This window comes from Photinus pyralis, unplaced genomic scaffold (genome assembly GCF_008802855.1).
Source record: "Photinus pyralis isolate 1611_PpyrPB1 unplaced genomic scaffold, Ppyr1.3 Ppyr1.4_LG2, whole genome shotgun sequence".
Taxonomy (NCBI): domain Eukaryota; kingdom Metazoa; phylum Arthropoda; class Insecta; order Coleoptera; family Lampyridae; genus Photinus; species Photinus pyralis.
Genome location: NW_022170403.1, coordinates 29,312,626 through 29,327,389, shown reverse-complemented (window position 1 = coordinate 29,327,389; position 14,764 = coordinate 29,312,626). Strand labels below are relative to the sequence as shown.

At 35.1% G+C, this 14,764-nt stretch overlaps 3 long non-coding RNA genes across 3 annotated transcripts; all 3 read right to left on the bottom strand.

Annotated features, from left to right (window-relative positions):
• Nucleotides 1–6,068: 6,068 nt before the first annotated feature.
• Nucleotides 6,069–6,439, bottom strand: LOC116163358. Its single transcript, XR_004143727.1, has 3 exons — nucleotides 6,326–6,439; nucleotides 6,219–6,275; nucleotides 6,069–6,165 (listed from the first exon to the last, which is right to left on the bottom strand). It is a non-coding gene; the product is annotated as an uncharacterized LOC116163358 (long non-coding RNA).
• Nucleotides 6,440–10,481: 4,042 nt separating this feature from the next.
• On the bottom strand, nucleotides 10,482–11,028 carry LOC116163128. The gene is made up of 4 exons (XR_004143678.1): nucleotides 10,936–11,028; nucleotides 10,779–10,881; nucleotides 10,639–10,733; nucleotides 10,482–10,600 (listed from the first exon to the last, which is right to left on the bottom strand). It is a non-coding gene; the product is annotated as an uncharacterized LOC116163128 (long non-coding RNA).
• Nucleotides 11,029–13,006: 1,978 nt separating this feature from the next.
• Nucleotides 13,007–14,426, bottom strand: LOC116162907. The gene is made up of 3 exons (XR_004143644.1): nucleotides 13,986–14,426; nucleotides 13,191–13,316; nucleotides 13,007–13,106 (listed from the first exon to the last, which is right to left on the bottom strand). It is a non-coding gene; the product is annotated as an uncharacterized LOC116162907 (long non-coding RNA).
• Between the last annotated feature and the right edge of the window lie 338 nt (nucleotides 14,427–14,764).

Sequence of the window (14,764 nt, the reverse complement as noted above, 5' to 3'; positions counted from 1 at the left end):
CCTACATTCAAGAGAGGAGGGATTGAATTATCTTCTTCGAAAAATTATGACTGAAAATACAATAACACGCCTTTGCATAATGAAGACGTTTACGATTTCGTTTTTTTAAACAACGGGTTGAGACGTTCATTATGCGGCTAATAATGAATAAATATTGGAACTAGCAGGGAAAACGGAAAACAATCTATTGCACCCCTATAGAGGGTTATTTCTTTATTCAAGGAACAGTTATTTGTAATTCTGATAGTTTTACTGCTTAGCATGGAATTTAATTAAATTTACCATTGACCGAGACCGACCGGTACCTACTACTGCATAGTAAATGCAAGATGACTTCATTAAGTGATGATTGCAATTATTTAAATCGACGTTACGTGGACGGTGCATTAATAATAGTCGACAGCCTTTTATGCTGAAACTTGCAATTTTGACAAGTCATGGGGGTTAGTAAAATGTATAGTTTTTCATCTGATGTATAAAAGTCACGCAGTGCAGTTTTAGAGAACTTCACAAGAATGTGCAAAATTTATTTTTGATGATTTTCTGCAGAAACGACATTTAGATTCAGATGGACATTGGCCTAACTTTTTATTAAAAATTTTTTTTTAAATTTTAGTCGAACCAACACCAAATTCAGTATGACGCAGTGCTAACTCCGCCATTCGGTTTCTGGTAAAAATCGTGAAATTGTCTAAAAACAGCATATTTCGGGTTGAAAGACAATAGGAAGGTCTCAAAAAAATATATTATTATTTTATGCTTCAGAATCGTAAAAATACGTGTCCACAACGAGTCAGTAAAAGAAGTTTTGAAAAATAGCCATTAGAAGATCAAATATTCGAAGCGCGGCACAAAACAAACCAATATCGTATTTTGTGGCACCAACTTTTTAACAAAATGCGGCATCGAATCGGAGATACAAATTTCATTTTTGTGCCTGCTATTACGAATAAGAACAAATTTAATGCTTTCTTAAGGTACTTATAACTGGCAGTTAATAAATTAAGGACTAATTTGTGCGTAAGTTAGGTTCGTGATTGTTTAAACAATTGATTAATTATTTAAAGAAATTATTAATAAAACATGCAAATGAGTTCTTCACTCGGTTCTTCATTCAAAACACATACCTATTTCTGTAGGTTTTGCTTTAGCATTGAATTAAAAACACAAACTTCTCAAGCACCAGCTTTTTGAGTTTCACCAACATTCCATGCGTTTTGGCGTTTATTTTTTTATTACAAAATAACTGAAAATTCGATTTTTCATTTAAAAAGTTTTCTCAAAAATTCTTGTAGGCACAAATTAGACCTTCAAAACATAAACTTCACTCCCCGGAAGTGCGATTTGTTATGGCGTTTTCATTCAAAATCCCCAAAACTATCTTTCAATTTAAATGAAAATGAAAATTCAAATTTCATCAGAAATTGTTTATCAAAAATTCTTGCAACATATGCAAAAGATGTGCATCAGGGAAAATTCGTCTTAAATTAATAGGTGACAAATTTTTTAATTTATTATACTTGTTCTCGGGAAACCCTTGGATACCTAGTAAATTGAGAGTTCTCTTCTATTATATTTCTACAACCAACCTTATTCCATACAGTTTAATGCGAATGTATAATAAAAGCAAAACCATGGTATTTTTTTGAAAGGTAAATTGAAATGAGGGGCGAATTTAGGTACACGTTGGTGTTCTGAAAATTTTTATTGCTCGAGATATCGTTTTCATAATCTCACCAAAAATCCTGAGATTTTTTGAAACTTTTCAGCGTACTAATTCCCAATTTTTACATTTTTCTAAAGTTCATATTAATTAAATACTTAAGCATTTGAATGACTTTGGAACGTAGCCATCTCCGTTATACACCCTTGGGAGAAGCAGCTTATGAGAATGCTCAAAATCCCGTGGGTAGAAGACTTCCCTTGTTATCATCACCTATACGGAAAGTAATCACTTGGTTGAATTCTCACAGACACATGTGTAATTCGAGTTTTAACATGTGGGTAGCTACAATTGATTTTATGCAGATCGATTAATTGTTAAAACATCAGAAAATTTTCTAGTTGGCTAGAAAAGTTGGTTTTGCTCATGCGAATTCTTGATTGAGAGAAAGCTACTGTCAAAATGTCATTAAAGTCGCCCCACGACTTATTAAAATGCATCATTCCGAGCTTTATACGAGACCTACACACCAACTAGTGAATATCGTCTGAAAATTAGGGCAAAGCAATTAAAGAGTAATTTATCAATGATCATGCTGTAAAGAAAATCAGAAAATTATCATTCCGAAGATATGCCAAAAAAACCCGAAATTTACTGATTTCTTTTATACAGGGTGGCCATTTGAAAACGAAACAGAGCCTATTTTGGGAACCTCAAAACATTTACGAAAAAATCCTCGGACCCGTCAATTTTTGATTCAAGGGGGAACCATTTTTTTGCTAGTTTCGCCCCCCTAAGGGCAAAGCCCTAGCGGGGGTGACAAGTGCTCCCAAAATTTTAAATCGAATGGGGGGTCGAGTGATACCTTATTTTGAAGGTATTTTTATGTGGATTATAACCCTTAAGTTATAATCGCTACTAATTTGCCTAGCCCGATACAGGGGCTAATAAAAGTTAAAAACGTGTCAACATTTTCTTATGAAAAAAATGCTTGTAAATGAATTAGTTAAATAACAAAAATTAATACAACAGTAAATACAAAAAATGTTGTTCTCCTACATTCTGAACCGTACTTTTTGTTGTTGTTTTTTTTCTTTTTAATACCTGTAGGTGGCTATGCCAATTCTGCAACGGAAATCTTGGTTATTGTTGAGAGCGTTACTATAGCAACATTTTGAAGTTTAATAGTGCTTGTCAATTGTTGTTGTCAAATAATAGTAGTGACAAATACACACCTGTCGCTATTGGGCTGATTCAAATCCCAGAATATTTCGTGAGGTGCATACACAACGTCCCGAAAAATTGAATGTTTGGGCTGGCATTTTTGGTAACCATATCGTAGGCCCCTTCTTTTTACCTGGCAATCTAACAGGAGAGATGTACTTGAAGCTATTAGAAAAACGATTCATCCAGCATTAGTGGAGATACTAGAAAATAACAACGAGTACTTGGAAAATCGTATAGTATTTCAACAAGATGGTGCGCCACCCCACTATGCTGCAAGGGTTCGTCAATATTTGGACCAAACGTTTCCAGGACAATGGATTGGAAGAAGAGGAGCTATTGAATGGCCTCCTCGTTCCCCGGACTTAAGTCTGTTAGATTTTTTTTATGGGGACATTTAAAAACTAAAATTTATGCTAGTCAGCCAACGTCGCTAGAGAACTTGCGATAAAGAATAATTGATGAATGTCGTCAAATCACCCTAGAAGTTTTGCAAAATGTACGGGAAAGGTTTGAACAAAACCTGTATTATTGTATGGAAGTCGAAGGCCAACATTTCCAACAAAATTACTTGATTGATTTTAGCTTTAAGCACTTAAAATAAAACTGATTTAAATCTAAGAGTTATAATCTACATAAAAATACCTTCAAAATAAGGTATAACTCGACCCCCCATTCGATTTAAAATTTTGGGGGCACTTGTCACCCCCGCTATGGCTTTACCCCAGGGGGGCGAAACTATCAAAAAAAAAGTTCCCCCTTGGATCAAAAATTAACGGCTCCGAGGATTTTTTCGTAAATGTTTTGAGGTCCCCAAAATAGGCTCTGTTTCGTTTTCAAATGGCCACCCTGTATTTTTTCTGATGGTATTTGACCGGATACAAGAAAATAAAAAAAACACTTTCTCTGTCCTAATCTTTACGGGCCGTATAAAAAATAAAGTTGATAATTTCTCCGATACAAATCGTTTTATTGAAAATCTCTCAATGGTGTCTTGTAGAACACAAAGAGTGGCAATGAGAGGGTGTTTTCTATTGTGTTGTATCTGCTCAAATAATATAAGAAAAAAATAAAGACGAATTCGGCAAATTTCAATTTTTCTGGCATATCTTCGCAAGTAGATAATCAGAATTTTCTGGTTTTCTTGAAAATCCGATAATAACTGTTTAATTGCGCAAATTTTTCGTAATTTGACCATCGTCGTATCTTTTATGGTTTCGGGCAACCCCATGATAGAGATCCGTATCTTGGACACAGGGTATATTTTTATTTCACTTATTTATTTCTACAATCCAATGCTTTATGGCATTTTAAATTACACTTTACTTTTTCTCCTAATTAGTAATCATGTAACCTAATGTATAATAGAAAAACATTTCATTCCCTAGGTCATGTATCAGTTCGGACTTTCGCTAGATTATTCCCTATGCCTCTTAGATGTGTACCAATTAAATATAATTCTTCCCTATGGTCTAGGTCCAAAGTTTTAGGGAAAATTTACCCAAAATTATTCTTTACTCATGAAGTTGGAGTTGTAAAAGCTTTCAAGCGCATTATCTTGATGCCGAGAGAGTACATTTCATCATTTTCATGCACATTTTAAAACCGCGTGTGTTTGATTCAAACATGTTACATTGTTTTTCTGAGGCCCCAACATATTCCTTTCTGATTTTTTCAAAAATGTTTGCTGAATTCTTCACTCAAAATGGCCTACCTCTAAACGGAAGGGCGAAATACGTTTCGCTCTCGAGGAAATTTAGTATTCTTTCCAAAGATACCAAATTTCGTTGAAAACGTAATTTTTTTCAAATTTTCAAAAATTAATTTTCAACGAACCCAAGACATCAAATTCGTCGATATACCAGAATTTGTTTGCATCTTCGTTTAGTAGTGCATCATCTTGAGGTAAGAATTTTGGAGGTTGTTTTTTAAAAAATTAGAAAAGTTATAGTCAAGAACCTATGTAAATCCACTAGTTATATTTTTTGATCTTATGGTTTATGGGGAAAAAACTTGCTACCTGCGCGATCCAGGTTGGACCTTTTGTTTATTTCGTAAGAAACGCTTGCTTTGGTCTCTTCTACCACGCAATGTTTCCTGGTATATTTAATTCGTTAGAAAAGCTGTCTAAAAAAATTCATGGTATGATTTTAAGGATTTTGCCATTGTTTTGAAAAAGTGATTAGAAAGATATAAGCTACATAAGGGTTGTTTTTTAAATGATCGATTGGCTAAACTGGGAGAAACTATTAGAAGTATTCAAAAGGAAAAGGGAAAAAGGTGAAAAGAACTTGAGATATTATTGTTACAAAAGATAGATTAAATGAAAACAGAATATGGTCTAAGATTTAATAAGAACAAAACAAGAGTTATGACAGTGGGTGTGCAGGAGGAATAGTAACGGTAGCTGGTGAGGATAGAGTAACTGAAAAAATAGTATTTAGGTAAGGAGATAACACAAGGTTGGAAAAGCGAAAGATAAATTAAGACCAGGATAGCAACGGCAAAACAAGCATTTTATAGTCAGAGGAGGATTGTATGCAGTAAGATGGAAACTCAGTTACCTAGGAGTGTTCTAACGTACGGTAGTGAAACGTGGACATTAAAGATCATAAAGCGAAGGAAAATGAACTAGATTCGACATGTACTAAGAAAGAACTGTTTGTTCAAGGAAGTAATGAGGGAGAAATTAAGGGGAAGGAAATTACTTAATAATGACTTGAAGAAGGGAGAAGGGAGAAGGAGGATATGAAGGAGTAAACAGAAGATCAGAGGATTGAGAGTCGTGGAGAAGAGCCATCAGGGATCTGCATTAGCAGAAAACTAAAAATGATGATGATCTAGCTATGAAAGTAATATGCTATCGCGACAATTTTCCCACGTCAAGTTTGTGTAAAATTTTGGACAGAAACAATTATGATGCTCAGAAAACTCTGCTTTTACACCACTGTAGAGTGCATAAAGCACACATTTATAAAAAAAATTCAACGAATGCGGTTTTAAGGTACCTATTAGAACATCCAACTTACAGTACCGATATCACCCCCTTGTGACTATTTTCTGTTTCCAAAGCTAAAAAAAATAATATTTACTTCAAATTCAAAAAGACGAAGGTTAAAAATGTCTTTCTCTATTTCCATATTTATATTTAGTGGTCAAAATAGCCATATGAAAGAAAAATGTACAATAATTTTAGGTCAATTCTAACTCGAAATGAGGAAAAGTTGCAAGAAAATAGAAAACCAAACGCTTTGCTTGCATCGATGGAGGTACAATGTCTGTAATTGTGGGCACATTACTTAATCAAGATTATTCGTCTTAACTGACTTACCAAATGGCTAAATCTCGTGTGGTAACGCATTACGACACCAATCATGATTTAGGAACACTAAAATAAATAATTTGTCCTTCTTTAGACTGCACGGTTGGCTTACTTACACGACGTGTTTTAAGTATGTATTCATAAAGGGCCAATTGTATAACTAGGTATACGGTGGCCATGCATTAATTTCTAAGTTTAGGGATTAAAATCGGTTAGTGGCAAGAAGCACATGGTAAACGCAAGCTGCAAGACGGAGCCGGTGATAAACAGTATCTTGGGGTAGGAGTATATTCATTGGTCGCGACGGAGGGGATCGGGGCCCCGTGCCACACACGACGGCGGCCACACCGAGGACCACCCAGCACGGCGCCCGAAGCCACGCGGGGAAGCCCCCGTTCTCCTTTAGCTTGAAGGAATCGCCAATATTGTAATCAGTGTGCGTCATATAGAAGGAGATTACTGTTGAATGGGTCGCCCCACCTTGATCAGCTGCTTGATGTATCACAATCTCTTCGAGGTAGCCTTGAGTAAAATGGAGTTGCCTTGTAGAGGAATGTGTGTAAAGTAGTAAAAAGTAGTGCGCCTGTGCACTTTTTCGCCCCCGATTGACTCATTCTCTGTTTGTTTTGAATTTTTTTTGCCGCGGACCGCGACCTCCACACGCACCGAATGCGAATAACAGCATTTTTTATACCCGAGAGGTTATTAAATATCACTTTCCATTTTTACTATCAGCTTACTCAAAAAAGTATTTATTAACTGCCACATGAAAATCTAATACATTCGACATTTTTGTTTTAAATCAACTTGTATTAGGGTATTTATTAATGCAACAATAGTTTTGTTTAATCTAATTGTGTGTGAATTGTGTATTGAAAACCGCGAGTACTCGATTTCTAAAATACCGATAATTATTATTTTGTGAATGAAATGGAAATCGACGAGTAAGAAGTTCATGTACCACCTAAAATAGATTGTTAAGGGAAAATCAAACTTTGATTGAAAAACCATTTAGAAAAGACAAGTAAAATCGTATACTGAAGAACACAGCATGTATTTATTATTTAAGAACTAAAACACTCTACATTCCAACTAATGGTTCTTAGGGCCTCCAGAAGATCCGTTTTTTAAAGCATTTGAAGGCTCGTGGAGACTATTTCAGACTTTTAAAAGTTTATAAAGGCTAAAGATTTTATAAGACTTTTAGAGGTACCTATTTAATGACTTTAAAAGCCTTCAACAGATTTTTTATACACTTATGGGTTTTTGAACACTCAGAGACACTGTTGAAAGCTCTTAAGTCTATTTCAAACTTTTAAAGAGCTTTAAAGGGTGTTAAAAGGAACGATATTTCGATATCCAATACTCTTAAAGGTTCCCAAAAGCTCTTAAGGATTTAACTACCCTTAAAAAAATAATCTAATAAAAAAGTAATCTAGAAGGATCTTGAAGACACTTGGGAGTTCTTGAAAACTTTTAAACCAAAGGTTGAAACGTTATTAAAGACTAGAAAAAACGAAGAAGGATTCTTTCAATACCCTAAAGTATTAAACCTTGCTCAGTAGTCAGCACCAATAAGGTTCTTGGGCAGAATAAACATATAACCAAATCTTAATATTATAATTTTCTGTGACCTCATAACATTCACAAATATAAATTTTGTTTACTTACTCCGAACAATGTCCGCTGTCCGGAAAAGGCTAAACAATCTTTGAAGATTATTTGAATAATCTATCATGAATCAATCAAAAATCCATGAAGTATATTTTTGCAGAAGTTCTGCCAAATTCGCAGATTCCCTGAAAGATAGCAAGGTCTGTAACAATTCGCAAAGAATTTCTAAATAGGTTTTGAAAAAACTCTAAATTTCTATCTTTAAAGAATATTATTGCCTCTGAAAAACCTCCGGAAACCATTTGGTTGGTTTCTTGAAGAATAACCAACCGATGTTTGCAAAATTCTTTAGACAATTGGCAATAAAAGATTTTTTAAGACTCTGAATAACTTCAAACTCTAAATATAATCAATCAAAATGGATTCCCGCCAATGGTCGATAAAAATTTTCTAAGAATGTCAGATCCAAAAACATTTGAAATTAAGTAAACTATTAGCATTGCTTGCAGGTGTAGAAACAGGCGCTAAATTCAAATTTGTATGTAGTATTTACCAAAGTAAAGTTGGTTGAATTAAATTAAAAATACAAATTTTTCTCAGCATTAACGCATTAAGAGTCTTCTGTACCCACTGCATCCAATGCAAATTTCCATAAGAGCGCTCGCCATAAAAACTCTATTTGTTTTTCCAAAAACAATTTTTTTTAAGAACTATTTTATAAATTTAGACCTTTATCTACAAAATGTTCGGACTATTTTTTTTTTAAGTTTATAGCAACTTAATACCGATTGTTTAAAGATTAGATGTATCGCATCGATTATTGCACTAATCTGTTTTATTTTTTTACTCTCGATCAAGACGATTTATGGAAAAAGTAAACCGACAGTTTTTTAGATAATTTACTTCTAAACATGACGCCCAAAAAATGAAATCATAATTTTTGTAAATAAAGTCTGTATCTTGGCGGGCGATAAATCAACAATTTGAGTGTAACAAGTGGCGCCGCTGCACAGTGTCGGTGGGAATTAACTAAGGACCAAGACAGGAGTTGACAAAGCAAGAATATCATCTTATCTCTTGCAGCTATAATCATCTATACACTATAATGTAAAAAAGTTGCGCTTAGGTAAAGAAGACTCTTAAGTTGTAGATGATGTTTTCATATTAATGGAGTGGCAATACCTAAATGTGGATATCCACTAATAGTCTTTAAAAAATTTTTAAAGAACTTTGAGTCTCTGAGAATACTATGTGATTAAAAAAGAGTTGCTGTAGAGACACCTTTGGAAATGGAAAATAATATTAAGAACTTCCAAAGGTGACTCGATGTCAATCCATTTTTGATCGCCAGTTACTTGATAAATGAAGAATCGTTTGGGAATATCTGAAATTTCCGAAGAGCTTCTGAAAAGCATCTGACAATGCTCCCAAGAACGTCCAGAGTTCATCAGAAGATTCGACAAAGAATATTTGAAAAGGCTCCTTCTGTACATAAATGTTCAGGAATCAATAAATACTTTATATAGAATTGGAAGATGGAATTTGATACCAAAAAAATTAAATAAACCATAAACCACCATAGGCAACCAAAAGCACACAATTTCCAAAATATGCTAATGGAAGTAGATGTGCATAGAAAAAGTGTAATCACTCAAAAATTATAAGACCACAAATTTGGTCTCATACAGTAAAAAATATCACAAAAAAGAGCAGCAAGTATTTATATGTGTGAAATTTGGCTCTCATTCTAAGAAGTAGAATAACATAAAGGCTCAAATTTCGCCTTACGGCAAAAATACGACAAAATGATATTTTAACGCATCTAGCATAGGCGTAGTTGAAGCCAAAGTCTAAAAATTTGAATGACTTCAAACTTTGAAGTTATAAGAGCAAAAAATACCACATAAGTACAACGTTAAAGTACAAATAATTTCTAATTTTGGAACACTGATTATACACGTAAAGTTGGAGTACAATTCTAAAAATTTAAATATTATATGGGGAGACGTCTTTACACGAGAACTTTATTACCTTATTGACTTGAGAAATGAAAAAGATAATCGCAATTTGGTTCATTTTACCGTTACTTATAACTGTCGACGACGAATTGAATGCATCCCTACAGTTTCAAGGGGTAAATGTCTCAACTCATTTTACGGTACTAACAATGTCTTAACTATATACGTGACATACCTCAAGGATCTTACTAGGGACCACTCTTATGAAACTATGCAAGTAACTTTTGTTAAATTATTAAATACCGCAGGAAAATAGAGCAAAAGCGAGAGCATGCTCTTCGGACACCAATTAATTCAATTTGACATCCAAATTATTAGGGCGTTAAAGATTAATTGGTATAACCAGTTAGACACAACCGCAAACTTTAAAATCCTGTTTTTCATTACCGATGCGTATTCATTCAATCATGATAAGACCAAGTCAATCAGGTTTACAGTATATTTTGTTACTGGCAATTTTGTACTTGTATGAATAATGAGCGAGAATTAACTGGCAATTTGGATGTGTGTAATTTATAACATCTTAATTTAATTACTAAAAAATTAACACTCATGCAGCCTAAAGTGATTTTTAATTTACATGTTTAATCGTCTCTTAAAATTCTCGAAAAATACGTTAACTTTTACCTTCATTTGTGTGGTCTTCACTAATAGATCAGGAGCGCCACCTCCCCCACCTTTAAGATGTGACAGCGTTGGCACCCTTTGCAACCCTCAATGGCGTCACGAAAGAATAGATAATCTGAAACATTTTCATCTCTATCGGTTGTGAGATTTAAAAGTTCACTGTAACAAACCTTCCCTCACGATGTGGAGTTGAAGGCGGATTCCTCTTAGGCAAACCATTAGCCGTTGGATCGGGTTAAAGCTTTCACTTGTTCAATCTTCTCCTCTGAAAATTTTCTTGATTATCATAAGTTAGTAGTAGATTACGTACTGGGAATCGGCCTGTAAGCTACTTGGCAGTTACCACGTGAACATACACGAAGATTTTGCAGTCTTCTACACTGCATCATCAGATGGTGACAAAGTCGTCGTTTCTGTATCAAAAGGGTCATGATTTAGAGGTAATCATAATCAGTTTTGATACGCACCTCGTTTGTTTGGATCAGGCCTGGGCGATCACAGGAGCACTAATAAGTTTGTGTGGGTAACACTGGTAAAAATATCCCAACGGCGATGCGACGTGTCAATTTTTTTTCAAACTGACTCGCTTCCGGGAAGGAAGGAAGGAAGGAAGGAAGTGACCCACCACCACCCCTGCTTGTCTTGGTGAAGCAGTCCACTTTCGGGATAGGTCAAGTACTAGGAGGGACAGGTGAGTAAAAGCCTAAGGTTAGAGTATGGTGCGTATGGTGCCCTTCGGTTTATCACCATAAGCAAGGCTAAAAAATCCAAGATGGAAGGATTAGGATCGTAAGAGATGGGCAGGAATTACCCTAACTGAACAAATATTGAAATGTGTTATGAAATTAACATAAATGCAAATAATTGTATACAAACAATTCAAATTAAATTGTTAATAACTGAATCATAAATTACTTCACTACCGCGATGGAGGCAAAATAAATAATTTGAATAAAACAGTAGGTACTAAAGGAAAATATGAAATAACGAAAACTGGCACGCTATACAAGCAAACGGTACCTACATCCTTAGTGTAAAGAACAGAAACTATGCTACATCTCAAATGCGTATATAATACGGAACAGCAGAATGAATTACATTAAAAAGTGAGGGTGGGGCGTTGGCCATCCGCAGGTGACTCAAGTGGTCCCACTGAACCCCCGAAGACTCACTTACCGTTTGATGGTTCCGGAAGTTTACAACACTCCTTTAAGTCATAGGCCGTATAAAAATAGACTGATAAATGACGGAATAAAAAACCCTTAACAGAAGGCATCACAGTTCCACCCACCGCAAAAGTCTTTACTTCATACAAAATAGGTGTAACCACGAATTCGGGGCTAAACTACATTAATAGTATGGAGCAAAATGATTTTATAGGCGAATTAGACATTTCTGCCTCTGCCATGGGTTGTGCTCCCTTAATTTTCATCGGTACAAGTTTTAAATAAGCTATACTTAAGTGGACGATTTAGAGGAATGCCATATCTTATCCGGTACCATAAGACAGCATTCCAGATTTTCGTCACTACACCACCACTAGATCACTATCGCGCACTTCCCGACGCGCCGCGGTAAAAAAACGGGACGTATGTCTAAATATGAATAAGTATAAAAACGTTCAGAATCAGTATGGGTCAGTTAACGTCAGAATAGAATTCCATATCATTCCTATTTCTTCCATTGTGTGTAAGTAGATTCAGAAATCAATTGTAAGAGACCGAGAACTAAAATTGTGTTCCTTAATACTAATTATAAAGAGAATTAATCACTCATTTTTCTTTAAAAACCGAAAAGCCTATCTTCGTGTAATAATAAGTGAAGTATAACCAAAACTTGGTCATGAAAAATTTGGTTGCAATTCTTCTTCATAGTTCACTTGCAACGACAGTCGATTTATTTCGCAAAATCGGTGTGGCTATGAATTCATAGTCATACAGATCATTATGAAGTAAAATGACCGACGCCTCAAGAGAGACCATTTGAGGAATCGTTGCAATCAATCGTACATGAGTAAGTTGGTGGTCACAACTCACTTAGTACTACAATACGAAGGTCAGCTACAAATAGTCCGTTCAATCACTATACGCACTGTTCACTTTTCCCCCACTGCTATGTACACAAAAAAATAAAAAGCAATAGATCATGCATAGAAAAAGAAAGATCCTACCTTTATAAGGCCGCCCTTCTGGAATCTAGAACAAAGGATTTACGTTAAAAATTTGCTATAATGTATGGAGAAAACGAGAATGTTGAGGTGGGCGATGCAGAAAACAAGGAAGAATAGGATTAGTAAATAAAACCCTGGACTGGGAAAAGCTGAATAACACTGTATGGTTAGTTTCAGCACACCTTTTGAGAGGACTTAATTTAGTATATGGCGCTAGGGAAAATAAGGACCAAAACCGCGGGAATTTGTAAATCTACCGAATAACTGACATTCCCACAATCCCACATCCTTTTAGGAGATTTGAAATTATTAAAATCATTTCTAATTAAAGTGAAAATTTACCCGTTGGCCTTATTAATTCGGTCTCGCCTGGAAGGAACACCAAAGATGAATCGCAGTCGAAGTTCCCAAACTGATGGCAAAAGGAGTTGATAACGTCTACGTACGCGATACCTCCATTACCAATTACTGAAAAAAAAATTGTAAATCACCGAGAGGCTTCCATAGTTGGGTACGAATTAGTTTAAAAAGTAAATAACTCAATGTACGTACCCTTGAGCTTTATTCATTCAGTCTCGCCTAGGAAGGATCACGACCAAGGGAAAGACGACACGTTGCTACCGGTACTCGTTCACGTTCGCAGATTACTGGCAAACAGGCATCGTAAGTTGGGGGTAACTGCAAGTGAAAAAGTACAGATCAATTACAGCTAGTTTTCTGTACACCTACATACCGGGTGGTGACTTGAACAACGCACCATAGGAATTTCAATAGTAATTTTTTCATTTCTGATTATTGACCTAGAGATAAAGTCTATTTAGGTTTTTTTGTAGAGAAAAAAATTACGAATCCATGCATACTATAGCTTTTCATTTTTTGAAAACAAGAAATTGGATAACTAAAAACTGGTGCTTTTCAGAAAATCAGCGATGCCATGGCAGTTTGAGATCAAACAAAGCTAGCTAATGGCAAATGCTCGCGCTTTTGTTTGATTTCTAATTCCATGGCATTACCGACTTTATAAACGCGACAGATTTTAATATTTAAATTATTACTGTTTCTAAACTTATAAAATAGGAAACAATAGTATGTACGGATTCGTAATTTTTTTCTCTAGAAAAAACCTACATAGATTTTATTTCTAAAATAATCTAAAATAATATTTCCAATGGCCAATAAAAAATTACTATCGAAATTCCTATGGTGCGTTCGTCAAGTCACCACCCCGTATATTAAAATTAAAATCAAAGGCATAACAACGATGAGCAATACGCTACGTTAAGAAAATTCAAAAGTTCTGGACGTTCCAAGGTGGTTAATTTTTAATAAAGACGATGGCGTACTTACCTCACTCGCCTGAACCGTATCCAACAGAACCAAGGCCGAACCGGATGTAGTCCATCATAGAAGTGGGGTGTTGACCAGAGGTGGACATCGAGTCTTGAAGATCGAGTATCTGTGGCGCTACGAACAATCGAAAAAATTAGTAAGTAGGCCCATTAGGCCATTTACGCTCTTTAAAACCAATTGTCCGCACTGTTCGCTTATTAACCAAATATCTCATCAGAGTGAAATTTCTTTGAACTAAAACGATTCTAAGCAAACAAACACGAACGGTGATGTACCTAATTACTTACCTTCCTTTAAAAACCTTTCAGCTGATTTTCTTGAAATACTAAATGTAGTGTAGGTAATTTCGAAGCTACTCAACTTGCTACCGAAAGAACTGGCTGGAATACTTCTTCATAGTCTGATCACGGGAAAAATCAGTTTACTTAAAAAAACTGGTATGGCTATGAATTCATAGTCATACAGTTTAATACATAAAGTAAACAGATTGGTCGACCAGTTGAAGAATCATTGCAGCCAATCTTACGTTAGCAAGATGATGGGTTGAGAAGATTACCACAATTCAGCCAGTATTAGGTACATTGAGAAAATCAGCTAAAGTAATACCTTTTCTTCCTTTTAATCACTATATGCTGCACTGTTCACTCCCCCCTTGCTAAATACACAAAAAATAATATTCCATAACCCATGCACCGAAAAAGAAAAATCCTACCTTATAAGGCTGCCCTTCTGGAATCTGAAACAAAAGGCAAGCTTAAGTTGAAAATCATCATTAA